This window comes from Equus przewalskii, chromosome 2 (genome assembly GCF_037783145.1).
Source record: "Equus przewalskii isolate Varuska chromosome 2, EquPr2, whole genome shotgun sequence".
Lineage (NCBI taxonomy): Eukaryota > Metazoa > Chordata > Mammalia > Perissodactyla > Equidae > Equus > Equus przewalskii.
Window position 1 is genome coordinate 55,771,968 of NC_091832.1, and position 25,957 is coordinate 55,797,924.

The 25,957-nt window shown below is 42.6% G+C and overlaps 1 protein-coding gene and 1 long non-coding RNA gene across 5 annotated transcripts in view; one reads left to right on the forward strand and one right to left on the reverse strand.

Moving 5' to 3' along the window:
* ADRA1A (adrenoceptor alpha 1A) overlaps positions 1–25,957 on the reverse strand; it is a 115,115-nt gene that overhangs the window by 81,318 nt on the left and 7,840 nt on the right. The gene's annotated exons all lie outside the window — the stretch shown is intronic.
* LOC139081477 (uncharacterized) lies at positions 2,359–7,782 on the forward strand. Its single transcript, XR_011536596.1, has 4 exons — positions 2,359–2,552; positions 3,979–4,283; positions 5,565–5,780; positions 6,962–7,782. It is a non-coding gene; the product is annotated as an uncharacterized lncRNA (long non-coding RNA).

The following is a 25,957-nucleotide window of genomic DNA, read 5'->3' on the forward strand; positions in this document are numbered from 1 at the left end:
AGGATGAAACCATGGCTCTGGTTTTCATGTCTCATTGGAGTCACAGAAAATGTTGAGGTTTAACGGAAAGGTTTTGGACCAAGACAGATGGTGACTCAAATCCCATGCTGCCACTGGCCAGCTGGGTGATATGTAACTCAGACTTAATCTCTCTGAGACTTTGTTTTCTCATCTGTAAAACCAACTTATAATAACACTTCCCTCACAAGCGCTGAAAGACCGTCTCGGGTCTCCCTATCACCAGGCTGTCTCCCTTTTTTGTTGAGGAAGATTGGTGTCTAACCAAATACATCCTACTCGCCTGTGGTTCTGAGAGCCTCTGAGCCCTCATGGGAGACCAGGAGATTTGACGCTAAGCTCAAGAATGCTAGCTGCCTTCACTAGTGCCTATTCTGATTAAAACAAAAACACCGTACGCCTGGAAGGAGTCACGCATAAATCCTTCATCAGTGGTGAACACTTTAACACGTCCATGCTTCTTGTATCCAGGGAGCAGCTCCACCAGCTGGTGAAAGGAAGGCTGTAAGATCCCAGGGCTGGGTGCTGAAGCCTAGGACACCGAGGACTGACTTTGTTTCTTTCTTCACATACATATTTTTTCTGTGATACTGGCATTGCCACATATGATGCATTCCTCCTGGTTTGAGAGTGACTACATTGCTGTAGAACTCTTCTCTACTAAATGAAGCCGTAGGGTGTGAAGTTTAGTTCTTTTGAGTCTTCGTGGTCAGTGGCCTAATAACCAATTGACCTAAACACTGAAAACAGCAACCATGCCCATCCCCAAGTGAACGCCTACCATTTGCTGGGGCCGTGTCATAACCACATGCAGGACATCAGGTTAGAGCCCAGGACCTGATCCTAGTCTTGCCTTTGCCACATGGCAGCTCTATGAGCCACCTCACTTAATCTTAGGATTCCTCCATTTCTGTTTCTTCCTTTAAATTTGAATAATAACAGTACCTACCTTATGAGGCTGTATGCATGAGGTAGTGCATGTCAAGTTTATGGTGTCTGGCACATAATAATTTTGCAAAAGCAACACATCTCAGTACAGCAGAGCCACACTACACAAATAACTGCCTGAAGCTGGGAAACACACCAGGAATGGGGGTGCCTTCCAGCTGTCATCTGAGCCTGGGGATTGAACCATCACCCACACGGACCTCTAGAGCCACAGGCAGCCTGCCTGCCTTACCTGCTGGCAAAGCAAGAGCCTGGATAAACCCTGCTGGATTCAAGACCATATGACAAGAGGAAGAAATACAGTGCTGACAAAAACCAACCACAAAACAAGGCAAATTCTAATGGCTACTAGTAGTATCCATATAACAGAGCTGCCAGGGAAAGGAGCTACAGGAAGACAAGACAAGTCCTGAAGAACATTGTGAAAAATGAGAAAATGAGGAGAGATGCAATTTCCTTAAAGCAAAGAACAATATTGCAAAGATTCCAATTCATCCCATATTTTTAATAAATATAATTCTAATGGAGTTTTCTTTGGCACTTAAAATTATGTTATAAATTATATCCGCAAGAAAAAATGGCAAGGAAAAGATGGATAATTCAATAAATGGAGAAAGAAAACAACAACCAATGAAAAATAGGCAATAAGATAAAATGCTTAATCATGTGTCAAAGAACTGTGGCTGGAAGTCACACACTCCTGATTCCACTTCTGAACACATGGAGCCCGCATTTGGAGTTCATTATGAACATGGGCAAAGAGGCAGCAACAGGATTCAGAAGAATAGCCTAACAGAAAATAGAAACCTAGAGAAAGATCAGTAATTCCATCACCCATCATTCCACTTACAGACAACCCTATATGTTCTTGTTAAGTGTCTACAGAGGAAATACTGAAAATCCTGATGTAAGGCTCAGGCAAGCTGAGCAGAGGCTGATTCGTTAGGGAAATAGCGGCTCCACATTCCTAAATGCCAAGGGTGTGTGTGGGAGGTGGATTGTGGTATCGCAGGGAGAAGAAACGCCGAATGCTTGAAGAGAACGTCAGGTGTGTGCGAGAGTGAGCCTCTACTAGACTCAGTTCAATCAACTATCTGCGTCAGAAGCACAGGACCCCTCTCCAGCCTGCACGAGGCAGAATTTCTGGGGGTGGGGCTGGGAATCTATACATTTTCTAAGCGTCCTAAGTCATTCTTGTGCTCACCAAAGTTTGAGAACCACTGCTATAGCAGCTCCTGCCCAGAGCTGTCCCTGCCAGACAGAAGATGCTTCATAGCTATTCCGTCTGTACCTGCCCTCGAATCTTGGGGCGCCCATGGATACCCTTCTTCCAAGGAAAAGGGAGGACCTGGAGGAACATGACTGTGAAGTCATGATGCTCTCTATGATCTCACTCTTGTCAACCCGGTTCTGAGCCTTGCTTTCTTCTGCAGTCTGGAGAACCCCAAACCTGGTCGTCAGGACTCCTTTGTTCTCGAGTGTGAGGATGACACATGTCTGGACCATAGGGAAATGGCCATGAAAGGGTGAAGCTCTGGGGTCAGACAGTGTTCTTTTAACACAGAAAGGGAAGGAGTTACCAGAAGGTAAAACGAAAGCTGGTTTGGCTGGAGGAACAACACAGTCGAAGCTTTCTCAGTGTGGCCAGGGCAAGAGTTTGCAGAAATGATGGTTTACTTAAGGAATTAACTGAGAAATAAGCTGTTCTGCCCACAGTCATCTCAGCTGCCAAAATCCAATTATTTTCCTACCCTGAGATGATCTCAGGGAAAGAATGGTCCAAGTTTGACCACAGTGTCAACTACTCCCTCTGGACTTTGTGTTAACTTCTTCAGATTGTTAAAGTATGATTTTGCAGGCTCTCAGAACTGGCCTGGATTGTTGCTGTAGCCTCCCAGATGGGGTTGGTTGGGGTCCGTCTCTCACACACACACACCCCTTTTTTTTCCTCTTTACTTATTTTCTCACCAGATTAAATGATTTGGTGAAAGCCCAAGATATTGGTCCTCATAAGTGTCTTTGTTCTCATGGCTGCACTGTGCCTCTGCAGACTCCAGGAGACCGAGGTCTTTTATAAAGAAATATGCTCAGGAGATGAGTCTGCTAGGGGGCGGGGGCTCTGGAGCTGTAACCTAATCATGTATCCTTGGCAGCTAAGGCAGGATCCTCTGCTGACTTGTCAAACTTTCACATGGACGTTAAGAAGATTAAGATAATAGCATGCCTAACATAGCTAATAAGAAAGACTTAAAACAATTGGCAAGAATCGATTGAGTTATGAAATGCTTATTTGGGATAATGATTCTCTGTTACAATAACAGCACGTAGGGTCAGTCTCATTTTATACACCAAAAAGAGGAGATGAGATGCTGATGATGGCAAGACGGGGAGAGACAGAATCAGCAATGCTTCATGCCCAGTGCCCAACCAGGCAGGCAGAGCCACACCCAGCTGGCAATGAGCCCCCTACGTCACTGATCATGGTCGGTTTGGAAGGGTATATAGGTCACATAGGTGCCAGGTCACATCTGACATCTTAGACATTGGAGGAGGTACACCTATGCCCCCAAATCCTAAATAGATTTCCCTCAGTTTAAGAATAGTCACCTCAATCTTCCCTGTTTTGGGCACATCAGTAACTGGCTAGTTCTCTTCCAGCTTGTTTTCAGGGACAAGAGCAGCATAATTGCACTCGCAGGGAACTAGCTAAGGACACTTCTCGGCAGGGCAGGGGGACACGCGGCACGCCTCTCCTCCCCAGGCCCATCCTTACCCCCCTTTGCTCTCTAGTGTGCCCTTTCACATTTCTGGAGCTGACTGCCGCAGCAGCCCCTGCTCAGGGAGCCCTGTGCAGCCGTATGCTCCAGGCTAGCCCGCAGGAGAAGAGCTCCTGCTGGTCTCCACGCCGTATTTCTCATGCATGTAGAGGAAGGAGCAACCTGGAAGCCTAGGGACTTTCTCAAGCCCACTGGCCTTGTCTTCCCCTCACCAAACTCTCCTTCCTTTCCTCAGGGAAGAGACAAGCTTGGGTCTGCAGTGAGAAATGGTGAAGGCCCAAACGAAGTTCTGATCAAAGATTAGGCCTCTCATCTTCGGTGGGAACAGAAGCAGCAGGGACCTCTCCGACATTGCTGGTGAAATGGTGTTACAGGCTCTTAAGAAGGTCATCGGGCAACATCTTTTGATGAAAGTACGCATATCCTTTAAGCCACAATCCCCCTCTTAGGAGTCTATCCCATAGAAGCAAAAGCACCTACGTTCATATGCACCTTTATAAAACGATGTGCACCATCTGGAGGCAAAAGCTTGGAAACCAGGTGAGAGCCATTGACAGAGGAGTGCAATAGACTACAGATTATTTCACAGAGAACTAAATGAACAGAAGAGAAACGCAGGCAGGTACAGAACAGGTTGTGAACATGTGTTTTCTTGGGAGACATCAGTGGGGCTTATTCTGGTTCACAGGACAAGAGATGGGAGGAGTTGGCCAAAAAAAAAGAAAGCAAAAGAATGACACTTAAAAAATTCAAGCTGGGTGTGTAGGTCAGAGAAGTGGATTGAGATATAGACTCTGCTCCCCGGGAAGGAATTCTGAGACGGAGGTTTGCCTGCAGGAGGTTTAGGGGATGTGCCCTCAGGATCACATCTGTGGGGGAGTGAAGCAAGCTGGGCCTCTGCCAATCCCAGGAGAGCTGGGAGTGCTCTGGACAGTTGTCCCAAATTAGGACGAAGACCAGTCATTGGAGGCGGGCTGCCCCCAGAAGGGAGGCAGCTCCCATCAGCAGAAGGCGATCACCAGGAGGTGAGACTGAGCTGTGAGCTGTCAGCACTGCCAGCACTGGGCGGATGAGCACTTCAGCCCTGGAGGGAAGGGAGCCAACGGCCCAGTGCAGCAGCCGCTGCACGGGAGCATGATCGCATTTACTTATATCTGTGAAATTAAGGATAGGGTGTGTGCTGATGAACAGAGAAAAAGAGTAAGCAGAAGAAACAGCAGCCTCTTTGATTCTCGGATTTTAAATTTCTTTCTAATGCTGACAGTTCTGAAGCCTAACCAGACTCTGTACCAAGGGAAACAGACGAGACTCCCAGCCTGGGCAGTTCTGCAGGTAACACTGGCCTGATGATTTCCCCTGACCTCGTCACAATGGAAACCAGGCGCCCAGCCTCCCAGCTGAATTAATGTCTGCTCCTGAGAACTCTGACTGCCTTCTATTTTTGAATGGGTTGGAAATAGAACCAAGGGATAAATCTTGTCTCCCTTTTGTTTGTCAGGGGTGGGTACCTTGAATACGGGTTCGAATTGAAATCAAGTATAAAATACAAAGTAAAGACCTCAGAAGGACACCTGCCGTCTCCATGGTAGGCAGAGCTATACAGGATGGCGTAAAATTGAGGCAATTGCTCTGACGCAGCCCTAACTAGGAAGCCCGGTGACTCAGTTAGGTACCCTCTTGAGATAATTAAGATGCTATAAAAAATGTAGGAACCTCATGATTATACATATAGTCAGTCCCTCGATCCCACCTTCTCCTTCTTACACTGTATTGCTAAGGCAAAGTGGGGACAATGCATTCAACTTGCATAATTCTCCCAAGGTTGTCTTTCACGGTCATCTGAACGAGATCTGACTTCCATCAGCAAGCGTTTGAGGAACAGTGGCGGGGAAGAGGAGGCTGGGACAGACCTGCAAAGCTCCGTGTTTCTGTTGATATGGAAAGAAAGATCCAGCGGCCCGTCATGTTCTGACAGGATGTCTTCATTTATTTACGTTGTTCTGAATACAGGAGCTAATGCAATTAGCCAGGAAACAGGTGAGTTACATGTATTGGAAAGGAGGACTAGAGTTACTAAATGTTTTTTTTTATATCTGGATAACCCAAAAGAACTGTAATAAGAGAGCAGGAAGGTGGCTGGTCAAACATTAAACGTATTAAAATCTATAGCCTTCTTGTATATCAGCAATAATTAGAATTAGAATGTAATGGGGGACAAGATTCCACGCACAGTGACAATAAAAATATAAAATAGGGATACATTTAACAAAAGGGTATAGAATAAACAAAGAGAAATCTACAAAAACTAACTGACTTGAATGAAGTGATAACATTCTTGGATGGGATGTGTTTATACGGTGATGATATTAATTTCATTCATTTTAATATATAAGTTAACAGAATTCCAAGCAAACTTATTTAGAAATAGACAATTCTAAATTTCATCTGGAGAAATAAATATGGATGAAAAGCCAAAATGAGGTGGGGGTTGTTCTATTTGATATTTTTAAAATATATTTTAAAATTATATTGATATATAAATATCAATACCAAAATGGAAATTAGGCTGTCTGCTGAGCACTCAGCCACGTCAGATGTGTCTGCACAGGGAATCAGCGTTTTCTCTTTCCTCAGTTGACCACGGAGTCTTGTGAATGCCATTCAGTCTCGTGGCAGTTTCCACTCAGGTCCCATCAGCCAAGGAAGAGAGCCAGGAGCACCCGTGGTCCTTGGCATCATCTTGGGAACAACAATTGCAGCCCTAACCTTCCAATCTATATTCCTTTTAATGACACTGAGTCACTGAGTCTCCAAGGTCAGACACCAGAGCCTGAGCTCTGCGTCTACAGGACGCCAAACATCTGGGAGAAAAGTGACCCATCCATTTGGAAGGAACTCTTACATTTTCTACTTCCTGTCAGCCTTTCTCTGGATGAGTAAAATATGCAGACTCATTTTAATTTTTCAGTCACCTCCTGGACTGTTGATATCTCACATTCCACAGCTTCTCACATCATCTGTGCGAAGGGCCAGTTTTTTCCAAGTCCATCGTGCGCCAGTACTTTTTTTAAATGTAAGAAAAGTAAATGACTAAAAATGAAATGAAAAAGAAAATACCAAGCAAATATAAGCCACAATCTTTGCTACTATATTCAATAGACACAAAATTGCTGTGTCATATTGCTATATACATCTCTAAACACTTACTCTTTTCACAGATCACTGACAAGCTGTCAGTGGCTGGGCACCTGTCCAGCGACTGCCCAGCTCCAACCTCGTCACCGACAGACTGGCTACCCCTCGAACTGAAGATTCTTCACGCCATGTGGTTGATGTAACAAGACAGTTTTATATTTTAATAGCACTTAGCCTTTTAAAGTACTCAGATATTTTCCCTCACGTGACTCTCCTATAACATTACTCTGAGGTAATTGGGGCAGTTTTTAAACAAACCCCATTTGTCAGGCAAGAAATGCAGATCCTTGCAGAGACATTTGGTGACGTGCTCAAGGTCAGTGGTTAGTGACCACACTGGAACTCACCTGAGGTGTTCCCGTTCATGATGTGGGATCTTCCCACTCCTCAGCTGAGCCACATACGTGGCGATGAACTCGCTACTGATCTACTGTATGAGTCTAATCACACGGCTCTGGCCAATAAATCATTTTAAGCGCTAATACCGCAAAAGTCCCTTTCTACCTTTCTTTGCTCCATATCCTCAAAGAGAAAGTCCACCAAATTACCCAGAGCCCCTGGACTAATGACTTTGTTCTTACACTGTATCATTGTGTTAGGAGAAAAATTTCAAATGATCCACAGTTCTCAAAAATAATAGCAAATATCAAACTGCAGCCATGTCACTAAAAACGCTTTACGAAGAGAAGTCTAGCAAATTATTTAGGCTACGTGGCCATAACCGAGGTGGCTTTGCTCCCCTCCTAGCTGTTTTCCCAAACTGCAAGCACATTGTGTAAGAGCAAATGAGTGGCCTCTCTCCCATGCCAAGATTGCAAATTAAACTACAAAGAGATCTCAGAAAGTTCTAACAAAATCTCTGCTCGTTATTCAGAAGGCGATGCTGTCCCTCGCCTTCTGCGGGAGGGGCCAGCAGTGGTGTTTGCTGTGGGTGATAGCAAAGATAAGTGCTCAGGTCCCCTCAGGCTTCAGGCAGTTCAGTGCAGTTTCAAAGAGCCGCCGAGAAGCAGATGACCAGCCCAGGAAGGCAGCGCTGTGCGGCGGAAAGGGCTGGTTCCTGAGTCAGAGGGTCCTGAACCCCAGCCCTGCCACTCCTGCAGAGGGCTTGACCTCGCTGGGCCTAACAGAACTGTGACTATTAAACAAAGATACCTGTAAAATGGCTTAGCACGTAAGTGCTGGAAAATATGTATGTTTGTGAATAGAAAAAAAGCATATAGCATTCACCTTCCTTTACTATGCGTCTGCCTGCATCTTTTCAGCCCCCTCTAAAAAGATTTTTGATTTATTTTTGCCTCCAATTGATTAAGTAGAATTAAAATAGCTTCAGGCGGGGTGTGGAATCTACATGAAAAAACACAGTTAAAAGGAGAAGTAAGAGTCTGCAATAGCGGGTGGCTACTCTAACCAGATAGCCTGAGGGCTGACTGACATCCACAGTGGAGATGTTTTCAGTACCGGAAGAAAGGGTTTGCTTTCTGAAACAAGTTTGCAATGAATCTGCTAACGCCCACCCAAACAAGCTAACACATATGGAGAAAATGGATCTATGGCTCAGAGTGTGCCCACCCTTGCTGGTTTTGATTCCTATCCTAACACATTACTTTAGTCTCTATCAAGGCAACTCGGAGGACAGGGAAATAGAATCGTCTTTAAGTCACTGGAAGCACTACAACATACAATCAGGACAATTCAGATTTTTTTTGGCTTGAGTTGTTCTAGTTGGCTGTCTACACTGATACAAGACTCCTGTTTCTCAGGCTGTGTAAAGTTAAGCCAAGTAACTGAGTACAAACTAGGACAGGCGTTCAATCATACAGATGTTTCACACCATGTTTTCTTTTCTGGCAACAAAAGAAACTCGGAGACCTTCTTTAGTTTACAAGACCACATTTAACTACTTTGGATAATTGAATTTTTTTCCTTTTCTATTTAAATATTTAACACAAGGCCTAGGCCAGCCTTTGCTTGAATCTACATCTGAAGGACCAGCTTCAAGATCCAAGTCACCAAGGAGGCCACCTTCCATATTTTTAACCATTAAATTAACAGATTCAATACACTGTTTCCTTTCAGGGCTTCAGGTGCAGCTTTATGACCTTGCCCATCACACTTCAGCTCAAGTACCCAAAAGTTGACTCACTCCAACAGAAACAATCAGATCACTGCTCCCTGGGATGTAAAACCCACAGAGATCAGGTTTCTTGAGTTAACACGGGGTGTGAACCTTATAAATGTCCATCTTTCAGTTTGAGTCACTAATTGGAAAATCTCTGATTCTCCTGGAGACGTTTTTGAACCGTGGTGTGAAATAAAATCATGCATCTATACAGAATGTCAGCAAAAGGGTCCAGGGCGCTGCCTCACCAGGAGAGGCAGGCTCTGGAAGGGGCTTACACGAGGCTCTGTGACAGGGAGAAAACCCAAACCCTTGATTCTGTCAGTCAGAGAAAACATGGCTCAGCCCATCAAGATCTCCATGCTCTTCATGCAGACTAGTGCTATCACTCACATGTAGGACTGGACTTTGAGTTTCTTTAATTTGATTCAACAAATATTTATTCAGTACTTAGTGCTGTGCTTTGGCCCTGAGGATTCAAAGCTGATGCAGACTGATTCAGGTTAGGTCTGTAGAATACAATTTATAGCTTAACAGATGATCATCAAAGCGAACCTCGCCATTCTACTGAAGGAGAGTTGAGGCCTGAAGAGAAGGAACCTGCCCAAAGTCACACAGTAAACAAGTGTGAAACTTTGAAAGTCATACTTCTGAACCATGGTAATTCAAAAGTTTGAAATCTCGAGTAAAACGTAGGTACCACGGTATCAAAGAAACGGTAGGAAATAAAAGGACTGTATGCAAGTCCCCTATCCTGTGGGCTTAGTTGTCAATCCATTTCTCAATCTGGGCACAGCACACTCAGCTGTCTGCACACGGTCTGCACAGGGCCAGTCCCCTACATAAACTGCCTGCGATCCTGCCATCTGTCCACGCAGTTCTGAAGGCAGCGTCAAGGCCACGACGACCCTCACTATGTTCTCAGCTCTATTTTAAGCAAGTCAGGTTGAACCCAGTATAGTAAAGACCAGGTTTTCACATTCAAGATTTATGTAATCTAAGGAGATAGCAAGACAGATTTGCACGTGGATGTATGTATTTAAAACCGATGTTATAATTACGAAATGTGCATGATAAATATATTAGAAGGCTACAGATCATGCTAGTCAAGTCACTTCTTTGATGAAGTCTTTTTTGACACCCTGCCCCCCTACAATGGAAAAGCCACCTCTCCCAACTGTGCCTGTGTAATTATCACAGCCCCTCACTGGTCTCAAGGACTTGTCTGGCTCCATCTAGAAGTCAGGGTCTGCTTGCGTCCGCCACCCAGTAGGCTCACAATATGTTTCTTGCATAAAGTAAATAAAAGATATTTTGAGATCCTAGTCCACTCTGGGGTGGCTTCCCAGAAGAGGAAAGCTGAGATTTATTTTAAGAAATGGAAATGATTTGGTGGAAGGAGGCACATTTCTTCCTTAGTTCCTTCCTTCACTACACCTAGAAAACAGGGGCAGGGCCTAGGGTGGAGGTGGTGGGAAGGGCTGGGGGAAGGAAAGGCACACGCTGTTCTTGTGACTCTCCCACGACTGCAGAGAAGTTCTCAGGGGCAGGCTCACTCTTCCAAGGTCAAGGGTGAGGACAGGAAAGGAAGTCCTGACCCTCAGCACAACTTCACTTGTGCTGTCAGGCCTTATGTTCTCCATATGAGACACCTTTGTACCGAGCTTTGCAGTGACCTTGGGAAATCATTTCCATCTGGAAGCCTGGATGAGTCACAGGAAGGCAATATGCAATTCCTCCAGTTTGCATTTGGCCTGGACTGTCAAATTTACATTCTGACCCTTATGAAACACTATTACCCAAGAACACTCCAATGGGTGCAACATTAGAAAATCAAAAGCCTGTGGCTCTGATGCCCTTTCAATGCACACAATTCGACATAGAGAGAAGTGACAGCTGGATGCTGCCAATGGTTTGACTTTGAGAGGACGGCAGACCCTGGGAAGCTCCGGGCACTTGGTCAGCACAGTAGCAAAGAGCGCGTGTTTGGGAAGGTAGCGGTTGGGTGGGAGAGGCTGTCGCATGCAATATTTCTTTTTCTGGTATTTGTCCCAGGAGATCCATTTGATAGTGACACCTGAACTTTGTGGCATAGCTGGATCCAGCTCCACTGGCTTCTATACAAAAACTGTGATGCAAACCAGCTGGGGTAAAAGCAGTTACTATGGAAACCCCAGACGTTGGTTTGGAAAGTAAAAGTGACATTTATGACGACCACGGCTATGGCTTATACCAATGTACTTCCTGGGAAGTTTTATTTTATCAAGAACTTTAGGATTCCTTTTTCTTTCCTTGCCATGCGGAATTTGGGAAAAGAAAAATTTAAAATCAAATTGGAAATATTACCTTCCCAGTTAAAAAGCTAAAACAGGAGGTCTTGGTTTATTCAAACCATATTTGTTGAAGACAAATTTAACTCTAAATGAAGAAACTGCTTAAAGGTCAAGTTTTGTCTTGGATACTTTGAAAGAGTTGCTAAGCATTTTGTCCCCCATGAAGGCTGGGTTGACACCAGGAGGCGTTATTTGTGTTACTTCCCCATAACCATTTTTCCACCTCTTTGTAACGAGAGGAGAATTATGGCTATAGAGAGCAAACAAGACCTTATGTGGGCATGATCACAGTTGTGGCCAACCCAGTCATGATAGCAGGAATAGACTGGTCACGTTAGCACACTGGCCTGAGAACACAGAGGACATTAAGGGCAGGCAAGATTGCACGCCAGAGAGCACCAGGTTCCAATTCCCACTCTGCCACTTGTACTTGCTGCATGACCCTGGGCAAGCTTCTTAAGCAGCCTCTGCCACAATTTCCTCATCTCTGAAATGAGAATCAGAATACCTATCACTCCAAATGTTTGCAAGGACTTAATAAAATAATGCAAACAAAGCATTTAGTTTCAGCCCATGATAAACTAAAATTCAAAATTAAATCAATCCCTAACAACTCTTCAGTGGCAAGGAGGACGAATTATCTTTGGTCAGCGGAGTTGGCAATACACTATGCACACATGCACGCACGCACACAGACATATTCAACTGTATACATCTATTTTTAAAAGAAGCCCTTCAAATACAAGTGTAATTATTGATCTTTGTAATTAAGTAGTATTGAATTAGCTGCCCATATGTTCATAGCAGTATGATGAGCTCTGTACAGCATACATTAAACAGACCCTGTTCTTGTCCTTACAATGTAAAACAGATGACACTGACATAGACCAATAGTAAATGCACGTGTATAGTGGCAACAGTTTTAGAGAAATCTAGAAAGCTCAATAGTAACACCATGCATAAATGTTAAGGTCTAATTAGAAAAAAAAATCAAAATTAAGTCAATCAGAAGGAAGAATCCCGTGGAAGGGAAGTGGGGAAGACAGGAGAGCCAAAGCATGCAGACCAAGCCGACACATTCTCTGGCTTCAAGCAACTGTTCCAATCACCAAAGACAACGGCAGCAAGCCCACCCACAGCGCCCCTTCTCCCTTATCTCCTCAGTCCCCCAAAGTCTAACCCCCCTCCTCATGCCCCCTTTCTCGTCCCATCACAACTGTTAAGGCACCTGGATTTCACAGGTACACTCTCCTTCCAATCCTCTCAATCAACCCCTGAAGAGTCCCTCTTCTTCTGTACTCATCTTCCTTTTCTTAGGGAAAAAAATAATAGTTGACCATGAAGCTCGTGGTGGTGACAATTCAGTCTCCTTCATTCCTCTCCCTTCTTCTCTCCACATCCTCCTGAACAAGTCCTCCATCCCCACTACTCAACTGAAGCTGTTCCTAAGTCCTGAACTCCTGCCTCAGTCTCAGAGAAAGCTGGTGGCGTTGCTATTTAACTGCATCTCTCCCTCACTCCTCCATTGAGTTTTGTAGGTCACAAATGACCTCAGATTACTAAAAACACATTTTTTTTCCTGGTTCTCTTTCTCCTTGACTTCTCTGCAGCATTTAACACTGGCACCACTCCCTCCTCCCTGACGTTTTCTCCTCTTTTTGTTGCCAGGGTTTTATGTTATGCTGAGTCTCCCACTTTTCCAAAATCTCAGACAATTTTTGTTTATTCTTCGTCTGCCTATTTTTCCCAACTTCATACATGTCCTAAATTCAGCCTTAGGCTTTCCTCCTTGAGAGATGACCCATTGACTTAGCATCACAATTTTCCCATTCTCATCTCAAGACTTTCTCCTCACCATAATGTGAACATTTGCTACTGTTCTCTAGATCAGTCCTGTCTAATAGAACATTCTTGAGATGATGGAAATTGTTCTACATCTGCACTGTCCAATATGGTATCCATTAGCTCTATGTAGCTATTGAACACTCAAAACGTGGTTAGCCTATTGAGGAATTGAATTTTTAATTTTTCCCAATTTCAATTTAAATTTAATTCATGACTCATGGCTAGAGGCTGCATATTGAACAGGACAGTGCTAGATAGTTTCACTTAAGTACCATGATTTCAAGCTGACCATGGTTAAAACTAAAGGCGTTCCAGAACATATTCCTCCTCCCAGCATCTCTGTCCATGGCATCACAACCCCACCCCATACTCAAAGTACAAATGCTACCTTTTGTTTCTCCCACTCTGCCTCCTCATAAGCAGCCTCTGATTTTCACTGACTCTGCCTTGAAATATCCCCACTCTCTCTGTGTCTCATGGCCACTCCTCTGTTCAGGTCCTCATTAAAACCTAAACAATCAGCCTGAGTCTCTCACTTCAACACATCTTGTCATCACTGCTGGTCTAATCTTATTCCAACACTGCTTCACCATGTCACTTACCCGCCCAAACCCACAGTGGCTCCCCACATCCTCTTAATTCAAGGACAAAATCCTTGTACAGTTTTCAAAAACACATCCTGGAGAATGTTGTCCCACCAAGCCTGGTCAATGTTGCCTTCCATGGCTCTCTCCATATGCACTCACACGAGCATGTGCACACACGTGTACACACACACACACACACTCAAGCACCTCTCCAGGGGATTATCTCACTAGACCATGAACATGCCATGCTCACTCCTTCCCTGGATCTTGGTTTTTCAAATCCTACCTTTCAAGATCTAACTGAAGACTCCCTCCCTCCACAGAGATTTCCACGACTTTCTAAGCCCTGCCTGACATATCTCACCTCTGAACTCCTAGAGCATTTATAAGGGATGTTATCTTGTCCTGCTAACTATGGTTTCCCGGGTTTTAGCCTTTCTCCCCAATTAGACTTGAAGGCAGTGGGTCATATCCAGTATCCTCCATAAGACGTAGCTCAGAACTGAGCACACAGTACATGCTGAGTGCTTCAGAAACACTTCTTGACTAATTAGCAAGTTCAGGATAAGTACTGGGCTGACGACTCAGTGAACATTAGACTCACATTGTTAATGATTTACTCCTTGCTCCCCCTCACTTTCTGCTCATCCCTCTATTTGTCCTGGCTTTTTCCAGCTTCAATTCCTCTCATTCGTCTACTTATTCCCTTCATCCAGGACACTATTCAAGCTAATCACGACACGGTCAGGGTAGAAAGGGTAGGTTTTTCTGTTTTCTTCTGGAGATGGCGACTACAGCTCATGCTTTGTTTGCCATACAATCAATACGTTTCTATTGAGGAAGTTATATGCTATAGGGGAAAAATCATGATGGACCTTTTGTTGCTAGCTTGGTGGCCTTAGGTAAACTATTTGACCTCTACGAGCCTCAAAAACACCTCCTCATAACTTTATAGGGGAATGATGGAGTTAAATAGAATGACACTTGAATAATGAGCTAAGGCTATAGGATTAGATGCACCAGAGGCAGAATGTGTGCACTCACAGATGGCCTGGGTATTTTCATTTTAAAGAATGAGCCAAAAGGGCAATGTTTAAACCAAAATAACTCAGGGAAGAGTAAAATTCCAAACTATGTAAACTAATCTAAAAGAGGAGAATCATGTGGAAATCACAAACAGCCCATGATGGCTGCAGAGGGCCACAGAGAGGTGATAGGGGATCCTGGCAGGTCTGCCTCCTCTTGGAGCGATGAGGCAGACACCTGGAAAAGGGCCGGGGCTAGTCCCCACACAGAAGCCAGACCAGATGCCGGCGCCCCAACGGCGGGAGGCAGACTTTCTTTGGTTTCCCACCCACAGGAGCTAAGTAGGACCTTGAATCCACGACAGAGCTTTCCTTTTCAGTCTCTCCTGATTTATGTACAGAGGTCAGAAAAACCACTCCCAACTTTTCACTGCCAAAGATCACTTTATTATTTTTCCCCACAGAATCTGTGTTTTGAATGATTTAAAACGAACTAGAATAGGGAAAGTGCCTAACACATTGACTAACACAGATCAGTTGTGTCACAAATGCCAGTTCATAAAACACATCGTGATCATTGGTTTCTCACGTTTTTCTAACCAAAGACAGAAAATCAGCAGTTTTGAGCATTACAACATGAGCAGCGCTGCCCTAAACAATAATAGCTCTAGTTAAATAATACAGGTACACCATTCCTCTCCAGGACCTTTGGAGCCACGTGTGTTTTATAATTCAGGATTTTTCAGATTTTCTAAAGATAAATGGGTCATATACTGCACATAGTATAACACCACCAGTGGGGTGTGGGGCAGCACCCCTCAATCAAACACATAAATCTTTCTGCAACTCAATGTATGAATATAAAATGCATATTCTCATGGATTTTATATTCTATGTTCTCTATATTCTGAAATCTATATTCTCATAGATCTCATAGAATCTGTAGATTCATGTGAGTTCAGATTGGGTTTGCTGCTAAATGAGTTCTGATCTACTCAGGTTTTGGTCCCAAATTAGTATTGTAGAACTTTCCATCTTCAGAGCTTTTTAAATTGGGAATTCCAAAGGAATTCTGTACCTGTACTATTCTATGTAGTTTTCTAAAAAAAGAGGAGTCTCTTTGAAAACTTCCATTAAGCTTTTGGGAATGTAAAAAATAGTGGGGAGCAATTTCAAAACTTATTACAAGGCTACAGTAATCAAAACAGTGTGATACTGACATAAGAATAAGAAACATGGAATATGGAAAAGAACTGAGTGTCGAGAAATGACCCATATACCATAGTCGATCAAATTTCAACGAGGTGCCAAGACCACTTAATGGGGAAAGAATAGTCTCTTCAACACACTGTGCTTGGACAACTGGATTTCCATGTACAAAAGAATGAAGTTGGAAATTTACCTCATACCATGTATAAAAATTAACCCAAAATGGATCAAAGGCCTAACTGCAAGAACTAAAACTATAAAATTCTGAGAAGAAAGCAAAGGGATGAGTCTTTATGACCTTGGATTAGGCAACCATTTCTTAGATATGACACCAAAAAGCAACAAAAGAAAAAGTAGATAAATTGGACTTTATAAAAATTAAAGACATTTGCACATCAAAGGACACTATCAAAAAAGTGAAAAGACAACCCACAGAATGAGAGAAAATATTTGCAAATCATGTATCTGATAAGGGTCTAGTATCCTGACTATATAAAGAACTCCTACAACTCAACAATAAAAAGACAAAACAACCTAATTTAAAAATGGGCAAAGGATTTGAACAGACATTACTCCAGAGAAGGTGTACAAATGGCCAACAAGCACATGAAAGGGAAATACAAATCAAATCCACAATGAGATACTACCTTATATCCACTAGGATGGCTATGGTTAAAAGAAACCAAAAAGGAAAATAAGTATTGGTGAGGATGTGGAGACACTGAAATCCTCATACATTGCTGGCAGTTATGTGAACTGGGGTGGCTGCTTGGGAAAACAGTTTGTTGGTTCCTCAAGAAGTTAAACATGGAAGCACCATATGACCCAGCAATTCTACTCCTAGATATACACTGAAAAGAACTGAAAACAAGTATTCGAATAAAAACTTTTACATGAATATGCATAGCAGCACTATTCACAATAGCTTAAAGGTAGAAACAACTTAAACGTCCATTAGCTAATGAACAGATAAATCAAATATGGTCTATCAATACAATGAAATATTAATCAGTCATAAAAAGGAATTACAATGCTGACACTTGCCACGACATGGATGAAGCTTGAAAATACTATTCTACGTGAAAGCAGCCAGACACAAAAGGCCACACCTTGCATGATTCCATTTATATGCACTATCAAGAATAGGCAAATCTACACAGACGAAAGCAGACTGATGGTTGCCAGGTGCTCGGGATGAGGAAAATGGAGAGGGATGCTAATGGATACGGGGGTTCATTTTGGGGTGATGAAAATGTTTTGGAAGTAGATAGTGATGATGATTGCACAACATTGTCAATGTAATAAATGCGACTGAACTGTACATTTTGAAATGGTTAAAATGGTGAATCACATGTTACGTAAATTTTACTAAAATAAAAAAAATAGTGGGTAGACAACTATTACCTTTTTAGGAGCCATCTGGAGACCTCAGGCTTTTTTTCTGAATCACTAACCAAGATGTTGGAAAGACAGTAAAAAAAAATCTGAATGATAATCAAAATCGGTATTCTGTTTTCAATGTGGTGTTTCTAAAGATTTTGATAGATTTTAGGAATTCTTATAGTATAACCGAAGTTTATCAGTCTTGGCATTGTTGTCATTTTGGGCTGGATGGTTCTTGTAGTGGGGGCTTTCCTGGGCATTGTAGCATGTTTAGCAGCATCCCTGGCCTCTCTCCAGTAGATGCAAAAAGCACTTCCACCCCAACCGTGACACTGTGACAACCAAAAATGTCTCCACACTTGCCAATGTCCCCCGGGGGGCAAAATTGTCCCTGGTTGAGAACTACTGCTATGACTCCTTCAGGAATGGTTTGTTATTCTGGGATTTCATCTTATCCTAGAGTTTCCTCTAAAAAACTCCATTTCTGAGATTGTTCTTTCGTTATCTCCTAATGACAGCGAAATCACTTTGCAAAACAACACGACTACAGATTGCAGGTAAACTTCAAAAACGTTTCTCAACATAAGGGGTCAAACTACAGGATCAACTTGTAAACAGCAGGTTTCTCACTGGCAACTAACTGCCCTGGCAATGAGCTAAATGTGGATAGCACATAAAAAAAAAGAAAGAAAGTTAGTGTGCAATGTTCCCTTTTCAAACCGTTTTTGGGCAAAGACTACCACTCTGCCAGCATTCCAGAATAATGACAGCTGACATGCCCTTTGTCAACTTTCCCCCCTTCTTTGAAAATCCAAACCGAACTCCTTCCGGAACTTCTTCTGATACCATTTACTGAGTCTGGAATCAGATACCGTTAGCAGAGAGCAACCTGTGCTCCAGGGTCCCCTCCGCAGCTGCGGCCCGACCCAGGGTGCGCGGGCGGCTGCGACGGGCACGGCATCACTTTCACCCATTTTACCTCTTGGGCTTCTGAGTAGGATTTCATTTGAACAAGAAGTTCTGAAGCTGAGAAGTTTGAAGGCGACTGACTCCATGCAAGCCCCTTTTTCTATTGATGACCCTAGGAGAAACCCAAGGCTTCTAACTCATGGCCAGACCTCCCTTGTCTATTCCAGGGAAGGCAGCCAAGCAGCTCCAGCAAGATGACACTTCATCTCTGTTGGGCCTGTTTCCGCTTCTCCGTATGAGCACAGCAATTTCTATCTTACGGGCTTGTTCTAAGAGTTAAATTAGATGCAATAAGTGGCACGTAGGCACCACTGCTATGGACTGAATGTTTGTGCCCCCCAAATTCATATGCTGAAGCCCTAACCCCCAATGTGATCTTATGAGGAGGTGGAGTCTTTGGGAGGTGATTCGGGTTAGATGAGGTCATGAGGCTGGAGCCCCCAGGATGGAATCAGTTCCCTTATAAGGAGAGGAAGGGACCAGAGCTTGCTCTCTGTCCACCATGTGAGGACACAGCGGGAGAGCCACTGTCTGTGAACCAGGAGGAGTGCCTTCACCAAGAACCCAACCATGCTGGCACCTAGCCTCCAAAACTATAAGAAATAACGTCTGTTGTTTAAGATATTCAGTCTGTGGTATTGTGTTACAGCAGCTTAAACTGACTAAGCCAATGACCACAGGAAAGAAAGAAAACGGTCCAATTAGTAAGAAGCAGAAAACAAAGAAAACGAAGAAAACATAAAGCCAGAAAGCATAAAATGAGAAGATAAAAATCAAATATCTGTTACAATCAATGGGAATTAGTTAAATCCTTACTAAGAGAAATATCTAGATTCAACACATAGGCTATGAAAAATCCATTTGACACAAGATACACAAGCTGATATGTAAAAAGATGGGCAAAGGTATGTTGGCCAATGCAAACAAAAATATATCGGAGTCGAGGAAAAATAAATAGGACAAAAGGCCTGTCTTTAAATGAAGATATTATTGACTCAATCTTTTTTTGTTTTGAGGAAGATTCACTCTGAGCTAACATCTGCTGCCAATCCTCCTCTTTTTGCTAAGGAAAATTGGCTCTGAGCTAACATTCGTGCCCATCTTCCTATTTTTTTAATGTGTGGGACACCTGCCACAGCATGGCTGGATAAGTGGTGCATAGGTCTGCACGGGTGAACCCCAGGCCGCTGAAGTGGAACATGCAAACTTAACTGCTGCGCCACAGGGCTGGCCCCTCAATGTTTTATGTATCAAGCAACTGCATCAACATATATAAAGCAACACCTGTTAAAAATATAGGAAGTAATTTAAAGAATTATTCCCAGAAGCAGTGGGAAGTTTTACTATACCTCTCTCAATATTTGACAAATAAAGAGGACGATGGATAAAGGTAAAGATACAGAATAATGGATAAAGAAGATCTTAAAAACACCATTATAAAAGTTTAGTTAATATATATGTATTAAATATGCTAATTATTGATCATACATTGTCACAAAGAAAATCTCAATAAACTCTATAAGCTAGCAATTATCTTGTTCACATTCTCTGACCACAATGCAGTAAATTTGAAATTAATTTTTAAAAGTGGGGGATTAAAAACACCAATTATTTTCAAATTAGTAAACAACAACAACACAACGAATCTTCTCCTGTCTCCACAGGACAAAGGTAATCTTAAAAGTGGAAACACAGATCAATGGGGCGAGAGCACCGCCTTGCAAAGCCTAAGGCAAGGAGCCCAAGTTTGCTGAGAGGAAAAGGCACAGCTTTGATCACTTTGAATCCTAGACAGGAAAGAATTAAAACACCTGAACCAAACATTCTACCCAAGCTAATATAAAAGAACAAAATATAACCAGAAAAATAAAAGAAATAAGTTTCTAGAGATTAAATTAGTGCACTGAAAAACAGATTAAAATGATTAATAAACCCAGGACCAGAGTTCTTTGAAAAAACTAATAAAATAGATAATCTTCCAGGATATCTCAGTGAAGAAAAAAGAACGAAACACAAGTGCCTGATGTGGGAAATAAGAAAGATAGAGAAGAAATGAACAATTACAGAATTTCATGTAGAAGTCTATACTAAAATGTTAAACCTCCATGAGAAGGAAAATGGAAAGTAAGAAAACAAAGATTATCAAATCTGACAATCAGAATAGACCACTATCCATGGAAGAAATAGAAACCAGTTTCCAAGAATTGCATCCATAAAAGGAGCTATGCCCAAATGTTTTATGGGCAAGTTCTTTCAAATCTTCAAAGAACACATAATTCTTATGCTATTTAAACTGTTACAGATTGTAGAAAAAAAATGAAAAGTGTCACAATTTGCTTTATGAAGTTAACATAAACTTGATACCAAAATGTGACAAAGATAGCACAATAAAGTGAAACAATATACTCATTTCACATAGAAATACAGATGCAAACCAGAAACAAAATATTTAGTATAATGCAGTAACACAAAAAAGAATAATGCCACTGATCAGATAAAATTTAATCCAAGAATATATGGATAGGTTAATGTTATGAAAAACATTTATCAAATTAACGTCAGTGAAAAAAAGATTATATTGATGGATATCAAAAGAGCAGCATTTGATAAAATTAAAAATTCGTTTTTGGTAAAATTGTTCTATAAACTATAGAAAGATACTTCCTTGATCTGATGAAGTGTATTGGTCTAAAACCAACAATCATGTCATAGCTAATGTTGAAATACCAACGCAGCGCTTCTCACTTCATTGTAAAATCGCTTTTCCAGGATGTGTTAGGAAGTGTGATTAAAAGTAAAGTGTAAACAATAGTTCAAATAGTTTGGGAAGTAACTGGAGAGACATGTCATATGTCTTAAGAAGAGGTCTCAGCATGATAAAGGTGTCACTTTTCAAATTATCTATATATTCTAAAAACTTATGATTAGCATATGATAGGATTTGTGTGTGTCTGCGTGCGTGCCCGCGTGTCGTGTCGGTGGGGGAAGGGGTGTAACTTGACAAAAGGAGTTTGAGCTTTCCTGGAAGCATAAATGTACGAAGACAAACAAGGTAATTTTGAGGGGCTGGTCTGGTGGTGTAGTGGTTTAGTTCGTGCTGTCAGCTTTGGCGGCCAGGTGTTTGCCGGCTCAGATCCCGCGTGTGGACCCAGCACCGCTTACCAAGCCATGCTGTGGCAGGCGTCCCACACGTAAGATGGAGGAAGATGGGCACAGATGTTAGCTCAGGGCCAATTTTCCTCAGCAAAAAGAGGCGGATTGGTGGTGGATGTTAGCTCAGGGCTGATCGCCCTCAAAAATAATTAATAAATAATTTTGCAAAAGAATATTCATCCAGAGGCCTTACACCAGAAAATATTAAAACATATTATGAAACCACAGTAATTAAAATAATGTGGCACCACTGCTGAAGTAGAGAGACAGATAAACGGAACAGAAGTGGGAGTCTCAAAATAGATTAAAGATCCTTTCTAATATAACAAAAGTGGTTTTCCAGATAAAACAGGAAAGGATGGATTATTCAATAAATCTTTTAAGAATATCTGGTAACAACTTCAACATAAATATAGACAGACGTCACCTACCAAAAGACAAAAATAAATTCCAGGTAGACTACAAATGATGCTCTAAAAGAACCAGGAGAAGCTGGAGGTTATCTGATTTACATTGGGGAAGATCTCTGTGAGCATCCCTTAGAAGGCACAATTCATGAAGAAACAGTTTAAAATATGCGACTACGTAAAAATTTTAAATGTCCTTATATTTGTAAAAACCACGAAACAATAAAGTGCAAAAAAGCCAATGGGAAAAATCATTGCTAAATATGTATAAGGATTATAAGATTGTTAAATACTCCTCATCTTTACTCTCTTTTCGTAAGCCTGTCTCTCTCTCCACCTGCAGTTCGTTACTCTTCCATAGAAGGTGGATGCCGCTCTGGAAAGCAGGAGGACATGATTCAGAGGAGTGTCCTATTTAGCCAGACAAAGGAAGGGAAAGTCTTCCCCACCTGCCTCCTACAGGGGAACTGCGGGGGTAAAATGAGGAAGGAGGTGATGGAAAGAGGCAGCCAGTGTTTGTTCTGAGCTCCTCTCTCAACAAGGACCATAGAAGCATTTAAGAAGATAAAAGTGGGAGTGACGGTGCCTTTTCCCACTCTCTGTTCTGTGCCTCTGGGAGATGGCACAGCAATGAAGGCTACAGCACCTATTAAAGGGGCAGCCAGCATGGCTGGGCAGAGAGCAAGCCTGCATGGTGCCGTGTGGTGTGGTTTGGTGTGGTGTGTTGTGGAAGGAACCCACAGGGCTCTCCCTGTCTTGAGATAAGGATGGAACGTTGCTGAGGATTTGGCTGAGGAGCTTTTGAAAGGGGATCATGGGGCTGTAGGAACAAAGTGACTCCTTAGTCAACTGTAACAGAGCAGGTGTCACTCCAGCCAGGAACCAAATGGAGTCACAGACAAACCCTGAGAGTCTGTCATTGCAGTAAGAACTGAGTGGGGCTGAGTCATCAGACAGGACAAGGGCCCATGGGCAAGCAGCCTCACACTCATTGAGGGATAACAGAGAGATGGCTGGGGACCAGTGCCTAAGCACCAGTTGCTAGACTGAGCCAACCCCACCAGTGCAGGACACTGAAATTCACATTGAAGGGTGAGCCCAGCACCCTAATTTCCTATCCCCCGTTCCACTGCCATGAGGTTATGGGAGTCTCCAGGCCTGGTCAACAACTTAGGGGGGCAGATTTGAAAGGCTGAGTTATCCAAAAAAGACTGAATATAGAAAGACGCTGCTTAAAACATTGCATCTGCCTGAGCTTATTGGGTTTAACTAAAAGTGTGTGTGTGTATTTCTGTGGAAGTTCATGAAAAAGATCACATTGGTTTTTGGAAAATAAAGAAGCTACATTTTCTCAGCATGTCTGAATGCAGTATGAGAAAACTGGCAACCTAGTATATTCAACAAATATGCTATTAATATCTTCAACGTATAAAATGAGCTTACAAATGGAAAAGAAATAAAAATAAATGGCTTTATAAAAAGTGGCCAAAAAGCACAAACAATTTCACATCACAAAAGTCAAAATATAAATGACGTATGAAAATATTGGATGAAAATTTTCAAATAGTAAAGAAATAGATAATTCAGAAATGAGAAGTCACTATGCAAGTGTCCAGCTGGCAACGCAAACAGCAGGGCTGACACACGGTGAACCTGCTAGACACGGAAAGTGCCTTGGAAAACTGTCCTCACATCCGAACCTGAAACTATGAAATAACAAAACACACTAATGCCTCGGTCACTAAGTGTTGTCACTAACGGCTTCCTGTCTGTGGCCGGATTTGAGTCGGCTATTGTTCAAGCACAGCTAGAACTCACTGTAGATGTCCTCAAGCCTCCAGCTTGAATATGATGGTAAATCTTCATTGACAAATTCGTCCTGTAGAAAGAGCCAGATTGATTCAAAGCTGAGTCTGGTTATCCTATTTGTGATCAGAGAAAGGTTTTCTTGTAAATCTGCTCTAGAGGCAGTGACGGAAGAGGCATTCCAGAACTCTGCAGCAGCTCACGGAAGTAAAGATTTCCAGCCACACATGAGGAGGCTCGTACTTGGCGGGATATGTCTCACCTGTCGTGTGTAAAGGTCTCCAACTGGTCTAGCCACAGTCTTATTTTCACTAAGCCTTGATATTTTGAAATACAGACTTGATCATGTCATCCCTGTTCCTGGTCTTCTTCAGATAAAAACAAAAACTCATAAAATGGCTCTGAAGGTCTATTTCGGTCTGGTCCCTCTCTGTCCTGCTTCGTTTGACGCCAATTATCTCTTGGCCTTTCAGCTCTGGCCACACTGGCCTTCTGGAAAATTATCATGAACCTCAGACCAGCCCTGTCAGTGTCTTTGCCCATTCTGTTCCCTCCCTCCCCATTTCAGCTGCTGAACCCCTCCTCATTCTACAGATATCAGCTCAAAGTCAAGCCCTCCTTCCCAGCAAGCCTTTGCTGACTTCCCTGCCCAGGGTCCCCCTTATCCACAGTATATGTTTTCAAGGCACCATCCACATCTTCTTTATTGTACATAGTTTTGGAATTTTTGTATGGTTATCTGATTAATGTCTATCTGCCCACGGAGATTAGAAGGCAAGAACTCAGACTGTTTTTGCTTGGTGCATTACGTAAAGCCCAGCACGTGGGAAGTTCTCAGTAACTGGAGGATGAACGAGAAATGTTATTTGATGTACTTGTGAGGTAGATGTCTCCACACCATTCTCTCTCAGGAGTCAACCTCTGCCCTAAGAATCAGGGGCCTGATCCCTATGTACCTGCAGCAAGCAACAATCTCAAGTGATCTTGGGGACCCACAAGGATCAGAGTCATTGTATGTCATTTACATGTTATTATATGTACTTGCCCTTTTTCCTTCCTGTTTTTCATATTTCACCATCTGAAACTTTGCTACGTATTTAACTGTGCAGATTTTCAGCTCCATTAGGGCAGACGTTTGTTTGTTTTTATCTCCAGTGATTCTCCAGCTGCCTGGAAATAGTCGATGCTCAATGAAATTGTGCTGAATGAATGAATGAATGAATGAACGGATCATTCTCTGCCTCACTGCTTCCACCTGATGAGTCCCTTGCCAGCTCTGCCTGCCCCCAAGCGTCCCATTTTAAAACACATTCTCCTTCTCACCACGATGTTTTCTGCTGTCTTTTTTGTTTTAACATCATTCTCAAATATTCTATGTCCACATGAGCCACCGCTCAGCCCAATGCTGCCTCCTTTGATTCAGAGATAACAGAAATGGCTAGGTCCAGTAATAATGCCTACTTTGTATTTTGATCAGACACTGTGTCCAGAGTTCCGACACGTAACTATGTGTTCAGTAAATGTTGCCCCCACTTCATCCCTTTCTTTCTGATACCCTCTGCTTCTCAGACCTCCAAGGGCATCCACTCCTCATGGCAACATCCCTATGTTGACATATGTCAGTAATGGTGTGTGACTCATATGCATTCTGATAAGATTAACATTTATTGCCATTTGCTCTGTGTTAGGCACTATGCTAGGCAGCTGACTTGTATAACGTCCCCTAGTTTATGAAAAAGAAAGCCTAGGTTTAAATATCAGGCCAACATGTTTTCCACCTGGCACATTGCCTCCGGGGCTAGTGGGTTCTAGGAAAAAGATGAAATAGGTGAAAGGGATGCACATTCTTCGGGTGCCAGGGCTTCTGTGTGAGGCACATTTTTCGCCCTTCCTTCTTTCATATGTTGAAGGCTAACAACTTCATATTCTCTCTATTCATAACCATGATCAAAACTTTTCTTTTTAAAAACATTCACTCCAAGGTATAAATGACTGATAACAACTTCAAACGTAATCCCTCTCCCCTGGAGGGGTTCTGAATTTCAACCAAACATTTAGGATGCAAAAAGAAAACAAGACTAGTAAGACTTAGACCTGAGAGCAGGCAGGTCAGATTCCTACCTGCAGTCACATTATTTAGTCCAGCAACCAATCCAGAGCTGGTGGGAAGGAGCAGGAAGAAG